Source organism: Mycteria americana, chromosome 1 (genome assembly GCF_035582795.1).
Source record: "Mycteria americana isolate JAX WOST 10 ecotype Jacksonville Zoo and Gardens chromosome 1, USCA_MyAme_1.0, whole genome shotgun sequence".
NCBI classification, from domain to species: domain Eukaryota; kingdom Metazoa; phylum Chordata; class Aves; order Ciconiiformes; family Ciconiidae; genus Mycteria; species Mycteria americana.
The window spans coordinates 37,941,987-37,964,941 of NC_134365.1; the positions used below are offsets into that span (position 1 = coordinate 37,941,987).

The following is a 22,955-nucleotide window of genomic DNA, read 5'->3' on the forward strand; positions in this document are numbered from 1 at the left end:
TTAAGTTTTCTTTAACTGTAATTGTGTAGCAAAATCATTTATTGAGAAGTAGGTGTACGCAAAGAAGAATATGTACATTCACTGTAGTGGTGAACATGCAGATTATCTTTTCAGTGCCTGTATAGAATCATGGTATAATTCAGGTTGGCAGGCACGTTTGGAGGCCATCTAGTCCATCCTGCTCCAAGCAGCCCCTTAGATGAGGTTGCCCAGGGCCGTCTCCACTTGAGCTTTGCATGTCCAAGGATGGAGATTTCACTACCTCTCTAGGCAACCTGTTCCCTTTTTTGGCCACCATCACAGAGAAAACATCTTCCTTACAGCTAATCAGAATTTCCTGTCATGCAGTTTGTGTCTACTGGCTCTCCCCCTGTCACTCTGCACCTCTGAGAATAGCATGGTCTGTCTTCTGTATGGCTTCCCATTAGGTAGTATCTTCCCTTGTATTTTAGTCAATGATTAAAAGTGGAAAAACATTCAAGTTGCCATTTTGTTTTGCTGTGGGAATTGTAATATGGAAGTCTTTTGCCTCAAAAGTCCTCTGTCGGCTGAATTTTCTAATTATAAGAATTTTTTCCTTCCCTTTTTAAGGGAGTGCAGTCCAGTTGAAGTTGTCCATTAGATGGTAGCAGAAAGTATAAAGCACTTGAATTACATCTCTCTGAGAATTACAATTCCATTTTGAATCCAGATATTTTCAGCTTGAACTGTTTTGTTCTTTCAGGCTCTCTTCCAACAGAATATCAAAATCTTGTGTGTGTAAAGCAATCTTTTATAGGAAAAACTTGAGCTTTGCCATTCAATATAAAATTTGGTTTTGACTGAATTTTGCCAGAAAGCTTTTAAGCAGATGTTTAATACATCTGGATGCATTTCTGCTGCTGCCAGAGGAATTGTAATCTAGTGGTTTCTGAAACTGATGGCCTTAATCATGTTTTTCAAGTCCTCTGAAAGTTCATCTTTGGTGTATTCTAAGTTGTGGCAGTTCCAACCAATTTTGATTTGTTTGGAACTGTTGACTCTTTTTAATAACCAGCTAATTTTTCTTTACTACTATACCAAGAAGCATAAAACGAGTGTAGTTTTTTGTGTGCTTTTCAGATGCTAAATTTAAGCTTGCTTTGGAATATCCAGAAAACAAACCAAAATAAAAAGGCTGGAGGAGTTGCTGTATTGAACTGTGGTGTTTGGTTCTGACATATCGATTCAACAGGTTTAACTGCTCAAACCATACCATGCCTAAGCAGGCACACTGCAGTACTTGACACCAGGACCTTACTGCTTTGATATTATGAAACAAACATTAAACAAGATGGTTTTATCTTCCAAGGTTTATAAAGAAGCATTTTGTTGGTTGGAGGCTGATATGATTTAAAACATACAATGTTGATATTTTCAAATTAGTAAAAAGGAAAGAGAATCGAATACAATTTATGGTGGCCTCTCAAACAGTGTGACTCAACTTGTTCAGATGCATAAAATACAATGAGATTCTTAGGGCTCAGTGTTTGAAGCTGATGAACATAGCCCCATGGCTTTAATTTGGTTTGCATCACACCTCGATGTGTTTGACCTGCTTTGAGCCTTTTAAAAGGACAAGACACCTTCATCTCCTCAAGATCATTCCTTGGAGGGCAAATCTTGAAAAAGTCTTTTCATCTTGGAAGGTTTTAAAATGGCTCAATGTGGCAGCCAGAGGCAAACCCTGTCCAGTGCTTGGGCTTGGATTCCCAAGGGAATTAAAAGAAAAATGAGAAGAATTTTACAACTTATTTTTTAGGGGTAACAACATTGATAAAAGTTAATACAGCTAAGGTTAGAAGGACTGTGTGAAAGCACTGAAAATTTCTTTTCACGTATTTCTCATGACACACACTGAAAGTGCTCGTAGCAACTATCACCAGGGAGACCAGTGAAATCCTGAAAAATCCTAAGGTCAGATGTGAGCACCAGGAGACATTCCATCTCAATTAACTGGGCTTTGGACTGAGCAATCCCTTCCCCCCCACCCCCATTTCAACATGTTTTAAGTGGCTGAAGAACACCGTGCTTTAGAATAAAGTAATTCTTCATTGCTAAAAGAAGTTATACAGACACAGACAGTATTATGTAAGGCTAGCATGGGGCTAGCATCATAATGATCTCAAACATCAGAATAAGCTGTCAGGTTACCAAATGGCTGTGAAAAGTAGTTGTGATGGACACACTTAATGCATATTAGGCATGAGTCCATAGTCTAACAGCTTGCAGCTTCTTTACTTTTTTAATGTATAAATGGCCACCTCCTGCAGGTGCTGCCTTTTTTGTTGGTTGGTTGGTTGGTTTTTTGGAACTTAATGGGAAATTTTAGGTGACATTGACAAATTTGTCTTTTGGGTACCATGACACATAGTTGTTAGATGCAAAGCTTGGAGATACGCCGAAGGATGTGTTGTTTGTGTTTGTTTTATTCTTAGCTTATAAATTGGGAGGAAGTATTTCACAATACTCTTATGAATATTAAGTAAAAAAGGATATTGGAATTTCAAAATGTGTAATTGGCAAATCCTGGGACAATTTTTCTATGATTTTTGAAAGGGTGACTGCTGGATCCAGATGCCCTGTTTCTCTAGAAGCACTTAAATAGTGGGTATGGCATCCTTGGTGGCACTGTCAGAGATTTTTCATTTGTTTTTATTTTCTTACAGTGCTTTCTTGAAAGAGAGTACCTTTGCATCTACTTCTTCATACCTCTTAGTTGCCTCCTTTTTTTCAAGTTTGTTTTGCTGTGTTCAGGGCTTCACTCTATTGCATTATAATAAGTCTTAATGTATATTGCTGGCTTGAGGTTTATGTGTAAATGTTGCCAGTTTTATCCTTGGGTTCTGGGAAATGTGCACCGATGGACATTACGCCCTGGGTTGCTCTCCAGCCAGTCACCGTCCTCCACTCATCTGACACATTTTCTGTTTTGTGGCCTTTTTATTGCTGCTTTTTAAATTGAGAGCAATAAATAGGCCATCCAGTGTAAGAAGTGGGGATAGCTGTTTTCTGCTATTGATTAACTTATGCATGACCACACTTTTTAATTTGTGTGGATAAACAAAAACAAAGCAGCTGGGCCAGCAGCTCATTTCTTACGTAACATTTCCAAATGAGCCTCTTTGGGCTGCAGCCTGGATCGGTCGGTCTGGCTTGTATTGATGAAACTTAGCAGTAGTGGAAAGACACGGCAGCTGTTAGTGGTGTAACTGGCTTCACTGGTCTGTGGTCTGATGAGCTCTGCATAAAACAAATGGGTAGAAAAGTTATTGGGGTTTGTTCTGGGCTGGGGGCATCCTTTATATTCTGGAATAAATCAGATCTCACTGTAGTGACTGCTATATTTAAGTTTTTGCTAAGAGAGTCTTCAAGGTGACCTATGCTGCTGTTTGCAAACAGAGTGTGAGATCGAAGACATGCTATTTGAATGCCGATGCACTTCTGCTGCTGCCTTCCTGTTCCCCCCATATATGCCCCGATGAGCTGACAGGGTTTTTGCAGTTCCTGGGGAGCAGTTGTCGTCCGGCTTTGCTGGCTGCAGCCCAGCCGAACCCACGGCAGTCGCAGGGAGAGCGTGGCTCCAGTGGGGACACGGTGCTTTGCGCAGGGGTGACCTGTCCAGGCGAGGCCAGCCTGTGCAGGAACGGTGGCGAGGTTGCAAAGAGGATGGTAGAGGGGATGAAGGGCTGTGTAGGAACAGGTGACTGCTCGTGCTGTGTTCCTGGAGGGTTGGAATGGATCTGCTTTCCTTGGGATGGCGGTTGTAAGAAGAAGAAAACAACAAAGGAGAGCAGAATGCTTTCTTGTAGAAGGGACCAGATCAAATGTCTTAGCGTTGTATCACTTGCCCGGTGTCAGGATGAGGTGTTACACTAGAGAGAAAGAAGTACCTGTTTTAAGAACTACGTCTGGCGATGCCTACAGTTGCCAGGAAAATACCAAAGGATTTATGGCATTTTCCACTGGATTTCATGCTTATACTCCTAAAGCTTATGGTATAGAAACTCATATATATATATGTATACACACACACACACTCCTAAATCTTTGGTATGGAAAAAGATTCAGTATAGTTCAGAGCTGTCATTGTTTACAAGGGATGTCTTAGTCTGGAATTTGAAACCTGTCCCTAATGTTTTAAATTTTGACTTAAACCTCATAATTATGTGGCTTTCACATGCTACTGGTACCATCCTAGTTGAGTCACATGGTATCTCTAGCTGCTTTTGCGCTGATCTTAGTTTCAGCTTAGAACAAGGCTGAAACTTCTCACTGAAGTTAATGATGCTCTTAAATATGCACCACCTTAATTCAAGCTTAATAAAGGATTGGAAAGTTTTCAGGGAAGGAATTTATTTTGGTGTGGAAATGAAAATGTTTTTAATGCTGAACTTATACTATATGAAAGAACAAATTTATTTGACCTTAAATTTTGATTTATGTAAAACAGAAAAAAAATCTGAATTATCAATACCTTTTATGTGACTTGCAGAGCTTTGGGGTTTGGATGAGGGGGATTGTTTGTTTGGTTCTGCTTGGGTATTCATAGTAGAATTGCAAAACACAAGAGTGTAGGAAATACCTTTTTATGAGACTTCTCTAAATGCCTATAATACACCTTTAGTAATGGTATCCCTGCCCATTCTGAGCAAATAAATATCATGGCATATGCTGAGAATTACATTCTGTACCATTTCATATTTTAGCTTCATAACAAAATGCCTATGAAAAGAACGGAGAATTGCCTAAGAACATGCTGTTTGCTCTCAATAATAGAAGGAAATGCTTGTGAGTTAAGAAACGTTTTTTATTTTTACTGATGGTGGTGGTGGAAGTATGTTCTGCGAGATGACAATCTTCTCATAAAACATAGGAAAATAAATCTTTCATTTCACTAATTTGCTCATAAACCATCAGTTTGTTTGCCAGGATTATGAGATTCAGGGAATCTCAAGATGGAAAGAATTGGGTTGGTTTGTTAACTTCGCCTTTTAAGTATTTGATTTTTTACTGACTTGATTCTTAACAGGGAGAACATGGTAATTCTGCATTTAAAAAGGACTGGACTGGCAATGTCACCTTATTGAATCATTTATAAACATTATAAATTACTTAACTGAATTAATTACATAGATGATTTATATTCTGATGACAGCAGGGATGGTTTTGACTTTGGAAAATTGCTTTTGTTGGGACTTACAAGCTGTATCTCAAGCGCTTTTCTTCATGTGGGCTTACACTGAGACCTTGCTAGTCAGTTTACCTCCACACATTTATAGCAGACTTCATTCAGTTGTATGCTTATTTCACCTGCCTCCGATGATATTGTACAATGCAGTGACTGCCATAGAATGCACATTGCAAAGAACCTTGCTGTAGCCAGTGCCTTGACTGCTGGGTGGGCAGCAGCCCCCCTGTGCCTTCGTGGCATCTCCAGTTACGCCCGGTCTGAGCAGGAGACCTTGAACCCTCCCGTCCTGGGGAGGAAGCCTGCAACTCTCCCACTCTTAGGCGGTACCCAGAGTTTCAGTCCTCCACTTATAGGTTGTGGTTTCCTCACCAAGCCTAATTTATTTCCTAGACTGTGTAATTTTGTTCTTTTTGGAGCAAGGACACGCTGGATTTAGAACAAAACCTGTACAAAATAAGCTTTAGCTTTGAAAACAGTAAAATGGTTTAAATGCAGTGCACGTTTACTAAATGTTTAGCCAACACTGGATGAGCTCAGATCCGTCTTTGGAGCTTCCCTCTTTGCTACCTTGGTTTTGGGAGTGGACTCTCTGGGGAACCCCTGGCAACTCATCCAGCTTTTGCAGCAAAGGTGCTGTTTATCCTGTTGGGTAAGTCTTTGGTCTGGTCCTGCCAGCTCTCACAAAGCAAGATTTGCACCTTATTGGAGATAGGGGAAATCAATTCCTTGAAGCTAACAGCTTGGCCCATTGTCTTTCAAGAGCACGCTTAAATGTTCTTATCTGGGAACCCATTGTGTTGCTTCCATGTTTGCTCTTCCCGCAGCCCTGTTGAATTTCGGCATTAAGATGTACAATAACTGCTCTATTAGACAATGCTGAGTTATGGAGTCTCAACAGCTGGCTTATGCTGCAATGCCTTAACTATTTTTTTTGCATAGCAGCTTTCTTAGTATTCATAGCTTTATTGTGCATCACTTCCATTTCACAGCTTATACCATCCATCTTTCGAGTCATGGCTGATATATTGATGCTTGTTACTCCAGGGGCAGAATGTGGTCCTATCATGGCATTTCTAATGAGTGTGCTGGAGCAGTCAGACAAAACAGTGTGTTTTTCTTTATAGCCACTTTGCAAAATATGTGATACTTCTGTCTTCAAAAAAGCAAAGAGCGATCTCTGTGCATCTGCTGGACTTTTTTAAAGATATATCTCTAAGGGTAAACTGCTTCCATCATCTCCAATAAAATGGACATTAGTAACCATTGAAATAAGCCATTCAGAACAAAAGTTTAAACACTTGCAGCTAGAGCAGAACATGACAAAATCCCAATGAAATGTACAATATGTTAATGGTAAGTAGGGAAGAATTTAATGAGGCACTTGGCCACTTTGAGTCGAACTACTGGTGACTCCAAAATGACAAATACTGAGTGGGCTACCATTGGAAAAAAACCAAAAAAACAAACCCCCCCCCCCCCCCCAAAAAAAAAAAAGTGGGCTGGCAATACAAGTGGAAGAGGGGTGAAGGAGATCATACCTTGTGAAAGTTACTAGAGCACTGAGGGGGAAGACCTCAGTTTGATCGAGGGCATGGCTGGAGGCAGACATCGTGTTGTGGTTAAGTCGGTTGTATCAGTTCTCTGCAGATCTGGATTCTTTCTCAGCTTTCCTGCATGGCTTGAAGACAACTCTTTGTTTCCTTTAGATCTGCTTCCACAACGTAAAGCAGGGATGGTACTTCCTTTGTCATCCTGCTGATGGTAAACTTTGGGACAGTGTTGTGTGTTATTCTGTATTTGCACATCATTTAGCACAGTGGCGTTCCTTCTCAGCTGGGGTTTCTGGGAGCTTTTATGCTTAAGGAATACAATAATTTTATCTACTTCAATTATTAAACAGTGCACATCTTCAAAAAAATGAAGATAGCTAACTTTTTTTGTGCCATGGAAATAAACTTAATACACTAAGCTTTCTTACTCATTTAAATATACATTTGATACTGAAGAACATTAACCTTGAACAGGAATAGCCTGCCAAATCTTTTACACTCAAAACCTGCTTTGAAAGAAAAAGTGGTTTTAGTCCTCTAATGTGGAAAGAGTTAGGCTATTAAATGATATTCACAAATCTCCTTAAAAAAAATAGTCAAGATGCTGTCAGTATCACTGCACTCCCCAAGTGCTCCCATCAAAGATGTTGAGGGAGAACTGACAATTCAGGGGAGTTATTGTTTTTTCCAATTGACAGAACTAGGCGAAAACTTCTGTCTAATTACAAAACGCAGTAGAAATCTTCCAGGGGGTTCCAGTGAAATCAAGCTTCTCATGTAAGTATTAGCATCCTCTAGAAAAGCCTCTTGCTGATTTGCATCAAGAAACCCCAGTCCTTCTTGTCTGTGATTTAATAATTATCAAGCTGGTGTGTAGTACAGTACAACAGAAGTCCCGTATCTTCTTCATGAGGTTGCTGTGGTATATTGTCTTCTACCCACTTTCTCAGAGTCAAGTCAGGAGCATAGTGCAGGTTGGATTAGCTGTTCTGATGAAAGAAACCAGCTCTGCCTCCCTCATGTAACAGAAATGAAGATGGCCCTTATGCATGATTGCCATTCATAGAATCACAGAATATCCTGAGCTGGAAGGGACCCACAAGGTTCACTGAGTCTAACTCCTGACTCCACACAGGGCAACCTAAAAGTTAAACCATATATCTAAATGCGTTGTCCAGATGCTTCTTGACCACCAACAGGCTTGGGGCCATGACCACTTCCTTGGGGAGCTTGTTACACTGCTTGACGACCCTCTCAGTGAAGAACTTATTCCTAATATCCAAACTGAACTTCTCCTGATGTCCTGACAATACAGAAGGGAAAGGAACCATAGATGCCTCAGGGAAGAAGGTGACGAGGAGCACATTTCCATGAAAACTGCCTGTAATTGCAGGACACTCAGGAAAAACGGCAGCTGGGAGGCAGCTACACAAATTACTCTGATGGCAACAGGCTGTTCGTGCCCAAGCTCCCTCCTGGAGCTCTCCAGCCCTGAGCAGGGAGGAGGTATGGATTTAATGGCAGAAGCACGTACTTGTGCCCAGAGCTGTGTGTGCCCTTTAACTCCAGTGCTCACAGGGAATGACCTGCAGCACAGACGAAGGTGACATGTTCTGCAGGCACATGAATGACTGAGCTTGCTGTAAGGTGAAGGCCACCATGTTTCACCCTTTTCCCCTGTTAAAGGCTGTGTGGCCCACCACAACAGGAGGATTGGGACCTACTATGCTGTTACCTGACTCTGTACTTTAATAAAGCTTCAGTGATGGGCTCCGTGATTCTTCACTTACAGCTGAACCCTTTGAAATATGTTAGGCATTTCCTGTGCAGTATCAGCTCCTACCTGGTAAAAATCATAGTGACATCTAGAAGCTATTTGAGTCTGTTTCCTTTTCCAGTTTTAATGTCTCTGACTGTATTCAATGGTTGCTCCTAAGGTGGCTGTGGCTATGCTGCTTCCTCATACCCAAGATGGTAACCACAGGAATAGGGCTGTTGTTTATATGAATTTTTTTCCAGTTGCTGATGACAGATGACAAATTTTAACAGTTCAACTTGCATTTATTAGAAGGCGAATGTTCAAGTGTAAGTGTATTCTGTCTTTTAGCAAGTTTCAAATACCATACTGTTGGTTGATAATAACTGTTGCATTCACATCTATGATCCTGAATGTCCTTTCTCATTACCTTTGTCTAGGAAAAAGAAAGGTAGTGACAATTGTAGTGTTGATAGCCAGAGGCAAGAGCTAGTTCTGGGTGTTACTAGACCTTAGGAAGTTAAACTTGTGTCTCTACAAGGGTTGAAGGTGAAGAACCACAAGTGAGGAGCTGATGCCTCCTTCAGCAGAGCCAGCAGTAGATCTTGCTTTGGTTTCATTTATGCAAAACTGGATCTTAAGTGAACAGTGGTCCCTGCATTCTTGTATGTTTGTCTTGGCTTTAGTTTTCATTGTTTTCTGAACTTTAAAAATTTTAATCTAATAAATAATAATTCATAGCTCTGTTAAAAAAAAAAAAGTTTGCATCAAAACACAGCGAGAACTGTAGCCATCCTTGAAATCAGCAGTTGAAATATTGAAGAAATTGTGCACTGGATTTGTACTGACCTGTCAGTGGTGCCTTTTGCAAGACCGTGTTATGTCTCTGATTTGCTTGTCTTGGATCTTACAAGTGTTTCTGCATACATGAGAACTGAGACACTTAGGTGATCTGTCTGAGATTAAATCCCAATGCATGGAAAGGTTTCCTCTTCCTAAAGGTAAACTTTAAAGGCAAGAAACCATCCCTATTTTAATTATTCTTGGTTTATTTACTTGACTTTTTATACAAAAATGTAAACATAGTGCTGTCTGGGGCACTTGGACATCTGGCCCTTTTTGCTTTCATAGCATCATATTGACACATGTTTCTGTTACAACCCAAATATTCCTGTTTGCAGTCCAGAGCAGCCCCTCCTTGCACTGGACTTGGGGAGCATGGTCTTCTCATTTTTGTGGGGGTCAGGCTTTTCTGAGTCATTGACTCTCTGAAGAGTGAGCTTATGTTTCACTGTAAGTGCCTGTAGTCCCGCTGGTGCCAATATGACTGCTTGGGTTATTCACTCTGGAAATGTATGACTCTTCACAGGGTCATGGCTGTGTAAGAAATGTTTATGTTATGCATGAAACTTTTTGTTGTGGTAACTGCGAGACGGTTTTGGTGACACTATTGCTATGAGTATCAGAAATAAATTATGGTTTAGAAAATGTGCATCACTTCAGAGTTTAAGCTCATGCTCGCTTTTCTGGCTTCCTCAATATATTGGGATTTTACTAACACGGTTGGTTATGCTGACATTTTGAGAAGCTGTCTTAAAATTTTGAGTTCTTAAATACACAAAGCTACCCATCAGCATTGCAGTTTGCCTCTCTTTTCCAGCCAGTTCCCATTTCCCTCTTAAAAGCCTCACAAGATAATTTGTTTTCTCTCAGTGTAAGAGGAACATGCTTGTTTGTATTCCTTTATCCTTCAGATTTTTAACTTGGTTTTCCCAAGGAAACGTACGACAAGACCCTGCTGTGTCCGGCTGCCTGCCCTCCTCTCTCCAGCACCTTTTGAACTGGTGGGCAGATCTCAGCCACATGGGTCAGAGCGTCGGCAGTCTGAAAGGCAGGATGCTCCTGCGAGCTTGTACAATATGCGTAGCTGTCTGTAGCAGGGAGAGTTTATTCCCGTTCCAGCTGAGGGATGTGCTAATTAGCTCATCTTTCATTAGCTATCGGGAGACAGAATCAAACAGGTTTCATCAGTTCCGCTTTTATTTTTTTCTTTCCTCTGCCCTTGCCTATACTTTTCACCATTTGCTTCCCCTCTCTGAACAATGCCACCCTCTTGGGAGATCCTGTTGTTTGTCATCCTGTTATTTTGACCGATACTCTTGTCTTTGCTCCGCAGCTGCTTATCTTTTGAACTTTGCTTGCCTAAAAATTATTGGAGATGCTGCAGGGAGGCCAGATGGGAGTCAGAAAAGCCATCGGAGCTGCGAGGTCTGTCAGGAAACAGGAAACCCGAGTTGTACAGGGCGGGGGTTTCTCTACTGCAAGGCTGTGACCAGCGGAAAGTCTAATCCTGCCATCCTTTGCTCAAGTGACTAATCCTAGTTTGTGTGCTTAGGCTCTGGGAAGTCAGCAGAGGCTATCTGTGTGTGTAAGGAGTTGCTGGACCGAGTCTTTATTTTGAGAGCCAGCTAAATTGTTTCTTGCCTTTGAGATTGGTGCCAGCAGAAGCAGTCTGCGCACGCTGGAAAAAAGATGGACTTCGGTGAGCTAGTCACTTGCATGTTCAACAAATGGCTAAGTGGTAAACTTTAAGCAGATTATGTTTCACTGAATTGTTTTCCCTGTTTGTTTTTTATAATGTCAAATATATCACAAGGTAATTTATGAAGACATGCCTTCGAGTAGAACCACAAAGACTTATAGGGACACTTGCTTCAGACAACATATGGCACAACCTATGAATTATGCACAGCCAACATACGGAGAATGGAGACAGCCTAAGGAAATGATTAGACCTGTTATCGTAGCAGTGACTGTACATTATTTTCACTTGACTGGAAAAAATGCAATTTTACTCTAGATTGGGGCCAAGATTGTTGCTTCCAGGTGCAATATATTAACAATGCATATGAATATTTAATGGTTGCTAGGAAATGTGGTGGTTTAGTTTTGGCTACAACGTTAGTTCATTGAAAAGCTAGTTCTCTTCCGTGCTGAACCCTGTGTTTCTGATGTAGCTGTTACAGTCTCATTGCAAGAGTAGCGGCATAAAAATAGATCTCAATTTTTGTAAGTGTATTATTGTAAAACATAAGTTACACACCAGCAAATATCACACTCCAGATGGGCGGCTTTCAGCAAGTTTGCATTTACCGATTCCTGCTTTTCTTGATCTGAAAAGTAGATTTTATGTTTCTACACTCAGGTTAATTGCATTGTTCCACCAACAGGATTTGCTCATCCTCCAGCGGAAATGCTATTAGTAAAATGCTGATAATGCACAGTTTGGACTCTTCTGGGGTGAAAGGCCCAAATGTTTTTAATTAAAATCCTGGCTCTGCTTCTGAGGGTTGTCAGATGTCTTCCATAGCATTTACTTCCTGGAAAAAGACCTAAAACTGGCTTGTTCCACTGCAGCCTAGCCCACAGTGCTTCCCTGCAACCGTACAAGTGCCCACAGGTGACTGGGCACCCAGGACATTTGGGCCAGCTGTAGCAGTCAGTGTTGGGTGGCCTTGCTGCTCCCAAAATTTCTGCTACAGTTAAAAAAGAAATCTGGAGGTGACATTTTAAGTTTAGATGGTTCCAATTTGCGTTGTAGAAGTGAAAAGCCTCTGGGACTTCATCTGTGTGATTCGAGTATTGCAAAACCAAGGAAATAGAAGTCATAGAAAAGAATGAGCTTTTTTTGCACCTTAGGGTTTCCAGCCAGACCTGTCATACACTGGGAACCTGACAGAAGCTCAAGCACCAGACCACTGCTCTCAAGCCTATCTAAAAAGCACTTGTACAGTCCATTATCTCCTCTTTTCTGATAGGGTTAGCCATTTAATTCTTCCCAGCTGACTGATAGTTAAATAGGTGTTCTTCAGCCTCTTAATTAGATACGCTTCCCCTCACACTGTCTCCTAGCCAGCCTCCTACGAAGTGCTATGTGCTGATAATGAGCTAAATCAGAATCCTTACTCCATGTTAACAGTCTTACTTCTGCCACTGTCGCTTTCAGCACCCTATATATTAGGTATGTGAAAGTATGTTGGCTAAAGATATTAAAGCATCTAGTTTGTACACACTGTAAATCCATAAAACTCCTATGCTTCTGAACTATTAATGCTTTCTGGCTTTACCTTTCCTGAAGACATCTGTCAGAGCACTATATAATAGCTTTCACCATAGAGAATTCACAGATGCTTCACAACATCTATATGCAAAAAATTTATGGAAAAGCGTTTACCTTTTCTGTGGAGGGAGAAGAGGAAAGGGCAGGAAGTGTCTCAGTCGAATGATGAACAACATTATTAGTTTTGGAAGGGAAAATTTGTAGGTAAATCTTCATGTCCTTGTGTCTAGGCTATATGGTGAAAGGTATTCATCTGATTGATTCTCTTTCTGAAAATCCAGGTTAGTTTTCTTTAAGAGAAGTTGGAGTGAACGTGACTCTTCTCCTTTTGAAATTATCAAGGTTTAGAGCAGTGCTGCCTTGCTCTGTATAGGTACAGGTTAAGGCAAATGTGCCCATAATGATGTGCAAGACTGATAGATTTGGATGTTGCATATGCAGCTGTCGATGATGTAACTCTTAAAAGATGTTGAATTTATTCAGCTTGATGTCTCTAAAAATTGAGATCAGGGCTTGATCCTAGTTCTACTACAAAGGAGTCCAGAATCCTGGATGTTTTCTCTTTCTGGCTTGTCAAATCAGCAGTTGTAGAAAAGAATATCCACACTGCAGGAAGATCAGGCAATTCTGCCTTGTAGTGTATTGAACAAGATCCTTGTACAGTTGGTCAAAATTCAACATAAAATTTTAAATCTTTCAAATCAGAACAGAATACTTTGATAATATCTTTTAAAAAGCTCTGACTGAATCAGCCTTCTCCTGTGTTATGTTTAGTGAGGTCGAGATTTTCTAAGAGAAAATATATTCCAGTGTCTTTTCAACCACCTTGGCTTTTGTCTGTTGCTCCAACACTCCGGCTGAGCTTTGACTAGCCTTTAGTTGTCAAGGATCTCTTGAGAAAAATAACAGTTTCTAAAATGGGGTTGTGCTTGTATGGTAATGTCTCTTATTAGATACCCTAATTGTTGAAAAAATACAGATGAGTTTTAGGATGTAAAGATGCAACGGACTTGAAAGTAAGTGAACAGGAAGCTTATTTGTCCAATGGCACTCTTATTAAGAGACACAATGACCTAGGAGCTAGCCCTGCAGCTCTGCTGCCTGCTACAGTGCAAGTCACCAGGCAGGCTTGTAATCAGAAAAATGTCCTTTTACTTTTGAAGCAAATATGTTTTTCCTTTTTGGGAGGCAATGAGATGTTGCCCTACATTTTAGAGGCACTTTTTAATCGAGAGTCACAAAAGGCTTGATTTCTTTGAGTCTGAGCACTTGAACTTTGACTTAGGGATTTTCCACAATACTTTCTCCACTCTAAAATGCAGTCACTGTGCTGAGTTTCTTCCAACAAGTTGAAAAGTTTCAGGAGGACAGTTTAATAATAAATTTTATTTGTAAACCAGAATTGGCTTTAACTGCTGCTTTTCATCTCACTAATGTATGCATCAACTACTTTCCGGATCAGATAGCATTTTTCAGACAGGAAGCAGAAGATGGTAAAGCAACTTCTTACTATTCAAAAGCACCATTTACATTTCTAGAGTTAGAATTTTAGACTTGCAGCCAAGACAATACAGAATAGCTACAACTTCATTTTGGAGCCTTCAAAGATGAGTAAAGTTACAAATTATGAGCAAGTCATACTGTAAATGTAGATTGGTTGAAATGTTGCCAGGCAATTTACAGCAACTTTTCATACTCGAGATATTTTTACATGACTATGGTCTAGTTTTGTCATTCCTTTTTTTTCTTTCTTTCTTTCTTGTTTTTAGGCATTTTGTCTTTTGTGATGGAACCTCTTGCACTCTCCTCAACAGTAGCACTTATTTCCTCTTGTAGCCCCAGCTGCTGGAAGTAGATGTAGACAGCTGTAGGGCTCTCCTGCTTTTGAACTTGGACAATAAACTGCTTGTGACTACGCAGGTGTTTGTTTTGCACGCTGAAGGCAGCGTTGCACACAATTTCCTCTCTTCATCCTACAGATGTCCGCATATTTGAATTGTAGAAATGGGCTTCTTGACACTTAGAACAAAATGTTTTCCTTAGGAAGCAGGAGGAAGTTATTAGTATGCAAACCTGCAGCAGAGCTTTCAAATGAGCTATTTCAAAAGTACTAGAATACAGCTAAATGTGTCTCGTATTCTCTCTATACCCGAATTGTTCACTCCTCCTGGATTTCCTTTACCATCAATGCCAGGCGTTGTGTCTGTCAGTGTGCTATGGGGTGAAGCCTATAGCCGGCAGGAGGGGGTTTTGGTGTCAGAAATCTGCTCTCACTCACAGTTCCTTGTCCTGCTACTCGGCCATTTCCTCCGTGCTATGCCCTTGTTTCCTACAGTGGGACCTCAGACAAGTCCTCCTGCCCATGCCTGTCTTAGTTCCCCAGGCACCGCACCGGCATACCAATAGCTGCCTCACTTTATACAGTGCTTTGATAAAGACAGTGTAGAAGTTCACTGCAGTATTAACTGTACGTTAATAGGGCTGCCTCTGTGAGTCATGGCAGATGAGCACCTGTAGCTTGGAGGCTCATGTTAACCACAGGAGACTAGATTAGAGTCATGACGGGGGGAGCAGCTGAGGAAGGAGAATTGATTGCGAACTCTGACAATGAGATACATGATAATCTCTGTAGCTCTTAGGTCCCTTGTGCCTGACTTTGTTAAGGTCAGGAGAAGGAAAGAAGGTACTCTGATCATCTCAACACCTTTCCTCCTCTACTGCAGTGTGTATGGAGTGGCAAAAACACTCTTTCCTACTAAAACACTCTTTCCTCCTCCGTATTCTTCCAGCATACAATGGCAGCAAGAGGAGAGAGACCCTATTATCTCTTTTTTACTCCCTGGCAGCAGGCAGTCAGGAAGAGATGAGATGTATAAGCCTTCTCCCACACTCTCCCATCCCCAGTAGCCCGAGAAAGCTGAGTAGGAAAAAATGAGGGGGAAGGAGGCATAAGAGAATGAAAAGGAGCTTTCGAGAAAGATAGACAACTGTGTCTTTGGAGCACAGGAAGGAGAAGACATGAGGGATAGGAAGAATAACACTGAGATGGGAACAGCAGTGTAACACCCCCTGGCACTTGGCTGTGTAGAATAGGGCTGCTCTGAGCTGGGGGTCCATCACACGTTCTGCTTTGAGGACCGGCAGCTGATGCAAGGTCATGGCAGAACCTGGGAACAGCAACAGTGAATCCTTGAGGGAAACACTTAGCTCAGGTTAGAGAGGGAAATCCTTTTCATTCTCTTGGCTTTTGATCCCTGTGCATTTCACCCCTAGTTAGTTTTTCTCCTTTCTCCTATAGCATTGATTCCCCAGGAGCTTTTTCATTTTTTGTTGGGGAGGGTGTTTTTAACGTGTCAGCAAAAAAACCCAGAAAACATAAAGTCACAGATCTTAGCCTGGGCGACTCCTTCTGATGCTTTGGAGATTGGCTGTGTTGAAGTTGGTGGTATGCCTTTAAGATTGGAAATGATAAGGGAAATCAAGCCAGGCCAGCTGAGCTCCGCGGAGAGGCAATTCTGGGAAGATTATTGCCCCATTAGAGCTTCTTATTCTGCCATAGTTGTGGGCTTGTCATTACTGTGGTTTTCTAGCTATCATCTTACACCTGGAAAGCATTAACACAGGATTCAGTTCCTTGTAGAATTCCCTCAAATGCATTTGTTCGTGGAAGTTATCCATTGCATTTGATGTGACATTTATAATCATTATAATTCCTTCCTCCTGAGACAAATCCTTGTTTTGTTCTTGTGAATGGTTTTTTTGCCATAGCATTTCCTTTCTGCTATGTTTGCTTTATAGTTTTAAGTCCCTTTGAACAAAGAGATAGTTGGTTTTGTTCCTTATTTAATTGCCGTAACTACACTCTTTCCTGACTAGTATGTTTGTAGGCATTCATAACCCCTTTTGTGTTAGCTTTCCAACATCTGGACTTAGTGGTCCTTACTAAGTGCCTCTGATCCATAATATGCGCTGAGTATCATCTTCCATGGAGCTCTTACGTCAGCAGTTGCCTTGGGACATCAAATATATTGCATCCTATCTTCCCAACAGAAAAAAATGAGTTGGAAAGATCAGTAGCGATAAGGGAAGTGTTGCTGTAGTTACAAAAGGCATCCCGCTGGTGCAGGAGAGGTTGACTCAAGTCAGTCTGCTGTGGCGCACAGCGAGGAGGCATGTTTCTACTCCTTCAGAAAAGAGCAGTATGTGTCCCTGTCTAGCATATGTGTATTAGCCAGCTGGTGACCTGGCCAAGCTCCTGCTTGGCAAATCTGTCCCTTTCAGGCATTGATGCACGGGCTAATGTTGTATCCAGCCCTTCACAAAAGGGAGAAGTCCTGAGCAATGCCATAGATCCATGTCCTACCTCTCTGGGACTGGCCATTTTAGAGAGACAGCTCCTGTCATGGGAGTCTTTTCTTCCTCCCCAATAAAAATAACCAGGCCTACAGGATAAGGTATTTCCTTTTCCTCACAAGTGAATAATAACATCCTGACACCTCCATGCCTCAGGCTTAATGCACACATGAAGAAGCAATTATATGACAGACCGTTTCCTCCCCAGCTTCCTCCATGATTCAATTGCTTCACATTCCCGTGTACTCTCAGCACTGGTTGACCTGCCCCCATCACAGCTGGCCAGGACCCTCAGGACCGGCAACCTGCTGGGACCGGCAACCTGCACCGTAAAGGTGGTGGAGGAGGTATTCACTCCGGTGTTGTACCTGCTCCGAATTCCCTGCGGCAGGACTCCTTTTGCAGTTGACTAAATGAGGAATAATTAGGTTCCTGAACACAGGTATCACTATGTCTATCTTAGATATCTCACATGGGTGCTTGCCCTCCTGAGGCACAGCATCCTGTGGATCGCTGCTCTGTACCACTGCAAACCCAGTAGTGAGGTAGACATGTTAAATGATGATCTGATCCGCAAAACCAAAAGGAAATTCTTCCACAGGAAACGAGGTGAAATATGTGGTTGTGTCTGCTGCAGGATTTAGGCAAGAGTCATTTATCAAGGAGGAAGCTATATCATCCTTCTTGTTAATGCTTTACACATGCATTTTTACTCAAGTGCTTGACAATATCCATTGTACTTTATGGCTGACAGTAACAGAAATCACCCCTGTGCTGTAGGATTTGGACTGGAAGACAGTGAGCCCTTGGCATTAGTGCCATTACTCTTGCCAAGGCATCGAAGCGTCATTTTTAGGGAAATGTATCCTTGCAAGTACTTCACCGGGGTGCCTAACGCACAGCTGACAGATAAGACAGCGCCTGTGCCAGGCACTGCGGGAAACAGTAGAGCACGCGATCAGATGACAGTGTATCACGCAGGGCAAAGGGCTTTTCTCGACCCTTTTTTCCTGACACGTGTGACCGCACATCTGAATAATTTAAGTGAATTTTTGTCCGTGTGCCGCTGCACCTGTGTGCAGTTGTTCTTTCTGCCCCTCCCTGACTCACTGGCATGGGGGGCTGCCGCTTGCCATTTCAGGTGCTACAGATCTGTTTGCCAATGCAGAAATGGATTGTACGGAGACTAGTGGTTTATATTCATCAAATCTTTTTGGAAAGGGGCCGGTTTCTCTGGGTTCCCTCTGTCAGCAGTAGAGAGAGGAGCAGCTCTCCCAGGGAGCAGACGAGAGCACGTGGTGCTGGGCTGCTGCTCTGGATTGGTGGCTGAAAGAGAAGCAAGGTGGAAGGCGAGCTCTCCTAGGCCAGAGTGATAATGCAAGCCTCTTAGAAGGGAACTGGCGTGGATCCAATTCCCTCACCCGCTTTTTTTTTTTTCTGGTTGGATTCAGGCCTTGGTCTGACAGATCATGCAGCCACATGCGTCTTATCTCTGGAGGGACTAGAAGGAAGGAGGTGGGGTGAGCGACCAGGGAGAGGAGGGAAGGTGGGACCATATATTTCCTCAGCAGCCCACAACTAATCAGCTAACAGAGATCAGCCTAAGCTTCAGTCCATCTGCACTTTAGGTCCCATGACCAGTCTGGTTTTCAGTAGCCTTCTTAGCCCCTGTCATATGTTCTTGCCTTCTCCTTCTTCTCATGCTGGCAGCAGTGTGGTTGCAGTGAGAGCTGATACAAAGGATAATCTTTTTTACCTTGTTAATTTTTAGCGAGATCAACACCCTGAGCAGGCATAACACATGTTAGCGCAGATGCGCGGCTCTAGATACAGCTTAGGTCAGCTTAAGTTGCATCTCTGCAGTGTGCAAAGGAGGAGTCAGATGGAGATTGTTGTTTAACAGCAAGTGCAAAGATAGGCAATATGATTTCCCCTATCTCCTAACGCCAAATTTGATACGATATTACTAACAATTCTGCTTTTGATAGTACCTGCAGTAGATAGAATGGCTGCTGGGTTTTTGTTCTGCTGGATTTCCTTTTTCCTCAAAGAATTGTTTAGGTCTTGCTTTCAGAACAGAAAGGTGGACTCATCCTCCCCCTCCGTTGCTTTGTCTGAATGTCAGAGCTTGGGTTTGCTTCCCTGCTGTTGTCTGAGGTCAGCTGGATTTTAGGCTGTGATAAGTGGCCTATGGTAGAGAATGCATGGCCATATACAGTCCTGTCAAACTGAAAGTTTTTTTGCTTTTATTCACAATGAGCACTCCTAGACATCTTCATCTTGAAAGAATGCTCCTTTATTTAAAAGTGCCTTTTAAAAAAAAAAAACAAAAACAAAAAAACAGCAGGAAAGTAGGTGGTTGCCTGCTTTAGGTTCTTTGTAAGAATTTTGTAAGAATCTGACTTTGTACTGAAATGCCCTTCCTCTTATTAAAAAACACCAAACAACCCACTTTCTTTTTTATTCTTTTATTTTTTTTTTAAGAACTTTAAAAATCGAGTGTACAAAAAATTATTGAAAAGGATGAATAAGTTGCAGGGCTGCTGCGAATTCATTCGCAGAAGAAAGTAAAACACCTTTTCCTTATATCACATGAGAATTTAGTGAAAGCTGAGAATAAAATCCCTATTTCCCAGGGGTTGTGTTTGTGCCGTCTTCACCTCCACCAGGCAGCTCCTGTCTTGCCTGCGTGGGTTCTGGCATGGGATACTTAATGCTGCATGCAAAACACATTGTTCCTGTATGTGCAGCATTTGTCAAACAGTGGTTTGAAATTTAGATGGACATGGTTGATAGAAAGGTCACCACTATGTGACGCACAAGAAAAGCACAACTGCACATCTGCTGCTGGTGTGAGCTGTAAATGGCCTCCTTGACGAGATCTTAACAAAAGATGTCCCGTATTGAAGAGGGTGCAATATTCTGTCATTTTGTGCAGGAAAGGTACATCTTTCTGAGCTGAGCTAACCTGACTTTTACTATATTTTTTCTTCAGTACCACGTCCATATTCAGATGTTTATGTCTACAGGCTTTAATAAGGAATGTCCTTAACGTTGCAAAACCTTGTTCTGTATTTTTGCAGAAGAGTTTTTGAACTGAAAGATTAAAAATCTTCTCATGAATTCATCAAGTAGATTTTTCTATCCTCTTCTGCTCTTCCAAATGTTTCTCATATAAGCTGCCTGCAATGGAGCAAATGATTCCACTTCTCTAAATTTATTTTTAAAAAACCCCAAAACATATGGGGAATACGGAGGGAGCATATGCCTGCTAAGTAAAACATCTTGGTAAACAGAGAGGAGCATCCTGCAAATCAGTGTGTTTTACATGTCTGTCTAGTGCCTCTGTAAAAAGATAATGAAAGGATTTCCTTTTGCCCCCAAGCACTTAAGGTTCTTGCTATGTCTCTCTCCCGACATTGAGAGCATCCACAGGGGCGCTTGAGCAATGGAAGAAGGTGTTGGGACATCTGCCTAGGGCAGGGAGAATACAGGTAAGGCATCCAAAAAACCTTTTTCAAAAGGAAACCCAAAACTGATACCAAGGTAGTTTGGGATTTACTTTCTTGGGAGCACTGTACTGAAGTTACCCATGCACAGAGGAGTTCAGAGGAAGGACGTAGGTGGTGGTGAATCCAGCCCACAGCAGAGGCAGATACATTTGGCATTATATGAGCAGCGGCCAGCCAGACAGTGTGTTCTCTTGCATAGTTAAGATGTGAACGAGTGCAGGTTTCTAATAAGACTGAGCGTCTGAGACGTGCCACAGCGCTGAGCTGACAGAGTATGTGCTGAGTGACAGCACAAGGAAGAAGGACGGCAATTCTTGTTGTTATATCTTGGTGAACAAATGCATAGATCTGAAGGTGCAAATTGGAAAAAGTCTGGGACTCGTGAGAATACTGACTTGTTTGTCAGGTATCCCCCTGCCAGATGCAACCTCTGCAAGGTTGCTGCTGGTCCTGGACCCACTGTTCTTATCTCACTGAAAGCTTTTATTTCTTCCCTTAAATTTCCTTTGGCAGCAGTTGTTTAGTTCTTTTTACTTGGAGATTTAAATTACGAAATTTCTGTCTAAATCGTACTGACTAATGACATATTAAAAAAAAATACCAGAATTTCCCTCTTGCAAGAAATGGGAATGTTTTGAACTTTTGTTTACATCTTAATTACAAACTTTTAATAAATCAAAAGACCGAAACTTTGCAGAGGAGGGAAGTTTTAATTAAAGTCATTAGGTGCTTTAGAACTGGAATATGTTTGTTCTCCTTTTTGAAGGGCTTTCCTGATTTGTTTAGTTTTTATTATTTTTTTTTAAATCACCCCTGCCTACACTGTCCATACAGCCTTGTGGTTTGAGATGTGCTTTGAAAGCGTCTTTCCTTTCTTCCACAAACCCGGTGGATCTGCAGTGCTGGCGATGGTGCTGTCGGCAGGAGTGAGCCCAGTGCAGGCAGCGCCCGGGAGGCAAGCTGTCCGGCTCGGCATTCCCAGCAAGACACCTGAGGGACGGAGGCAGGTCAGGGTGAGCAGCACCCTTGGTAGGATGGCAATGAGGGGGGTTTTTGAGAGGAAGGATCCTTTTTCAAAGTGGTAAGTGTCCTACCCTGAAATCGAGATCTGTTACGTTTCTATCAAAATGCAGTTTTTACATCTAGCCTTAACAACGACTCAAGAACCAGATAATTATTCAGAAGGGTTAAACTGTTGCAGATGTGCTTCTCACTCGAAGGACATGAGAGAGTTCTCCAGTCGTCATCTCCTCCCATTGCTTCAGTCGGAGACTACCCTAATTTTGGGTGGCTTTTCCGCCCACTCTCAGGAGCTCGAGCAGCTTGTTTGGCTCAAGTGTGAACTGCTTGTAGGTCTGCTGGAAAACTTTTTCCTAGCAAGCTGGCTTACAACCAGCTTTTTCTGTTTGAGCTACTGGCTTTCCTGATATGAATCTCTCCTTGAAGAGTGCTGTATACCTGAGTGGTTAAAGGACTCTATATGGAAAGTGGGAAAAGCTCGCTCGGCTTGGCGGTGCAGGGGAGGAGGCTGAGCTCAGCAGCCTGGCTGGGTGCCATGTGCAGTGATCTCCCAGACCAAGGGAGGCTTTTGCCAGCTCCTGTCTCTCAAGCAATTTTGTAAATCCGGCTCTAGGGTAAAAAAAAAATCTCTGATTGTAACTTCTCAGTAGATTTTTGTTATATTTGCAACAGTTTCGGGGTGATTGACACAGTTTTAGGTGGGGTTGGTTGTTCTCCAAGCAAATTTACTGTTGTTTGGAGGTAGGGAGAGGCCATTCCTGGTGAGGTTAGCTAGGCTCATCTGCAGCAGGATCTGGGTGTTATAGTTCTGTTGAGTTTTCTGACCAGCCTTTCTTCATGCACGAAGTTCATTTGTTTTCTCATGGGTCAAAACCAATGCTAATTTGGGATGAAATTGGGTCTTACAGACAAGGAAAGAACTGTTACCTGGAACAGTGTGTCCAAAAGACTTGACTTGCAGGACGCTTAAATACTATCTGAGCACTTACTGTCTTTGCTTTCCATTCTAGATAAAAAGTTCATTTTTTTCCTCCTATCAACAGTTTGTTCCTTCAAAGTAGATAAAAGCAAATTGTATTCAAAACCCTTCTCAGCATCTCCTGGCTATCTTGCTCTTGTTCCGCATAACCTGAAAGTCTGGGTAAACAAGTAAAAATGTATCTCCAAACTGTTCTAATTGGTTTAGAATTTATAAGTTGCCTTTGGACTTCAGACATTTGGACCTTGCTATTTGTAGTACAGTAAATGTGGAACACCAGGATCATACAGTTTCCAGCCCTGTGTGAAGGTGGAACAAAATTTACAGTAATGGTCTTAATACCTTTCTGAACAGTATTTGTGCACATGCTCACAAACAGGTCATGCCACCTGTCTAGTGGTGAGTCAACTAAAGACCTCCGTGGCTTCACCATTAGTGTTTGATGTGTGTTGT

The 22,955-nt window shown here is 42.0% G+C and overlaps 1 protein-coding gene and 1 long non-coding RNA gene across 3 annotated transcripts in view; both read left to right on the forward strand.

Moving 5' to 3' along the window:
* Positions 1-8,584, forward strand: part of LOC142406227 (uncharacterized) — a 31,851-nt gene extending 23,267 nt beyond the window's left edge. The window contains exon 4 of the long non-coding RNA XR_012774510.1: positions 7,962-8,584. This is a non-coding gene — a long non-coding RNA (uncharacterized LOC142406227). The remainder of the gene's footprint in view (positions 1-7,961) is intronic.
* Positions 1-22,955, forward strand: part of SRGAP1 (SLIT-ROBO Rho GTPase activating protein 1) — a 153,663-nt gene that overhangs the window by 38,275 nt on the left and 92,433 nt on the right. The gene's annotated exons all lie outside the window — the stretch shown is intronic.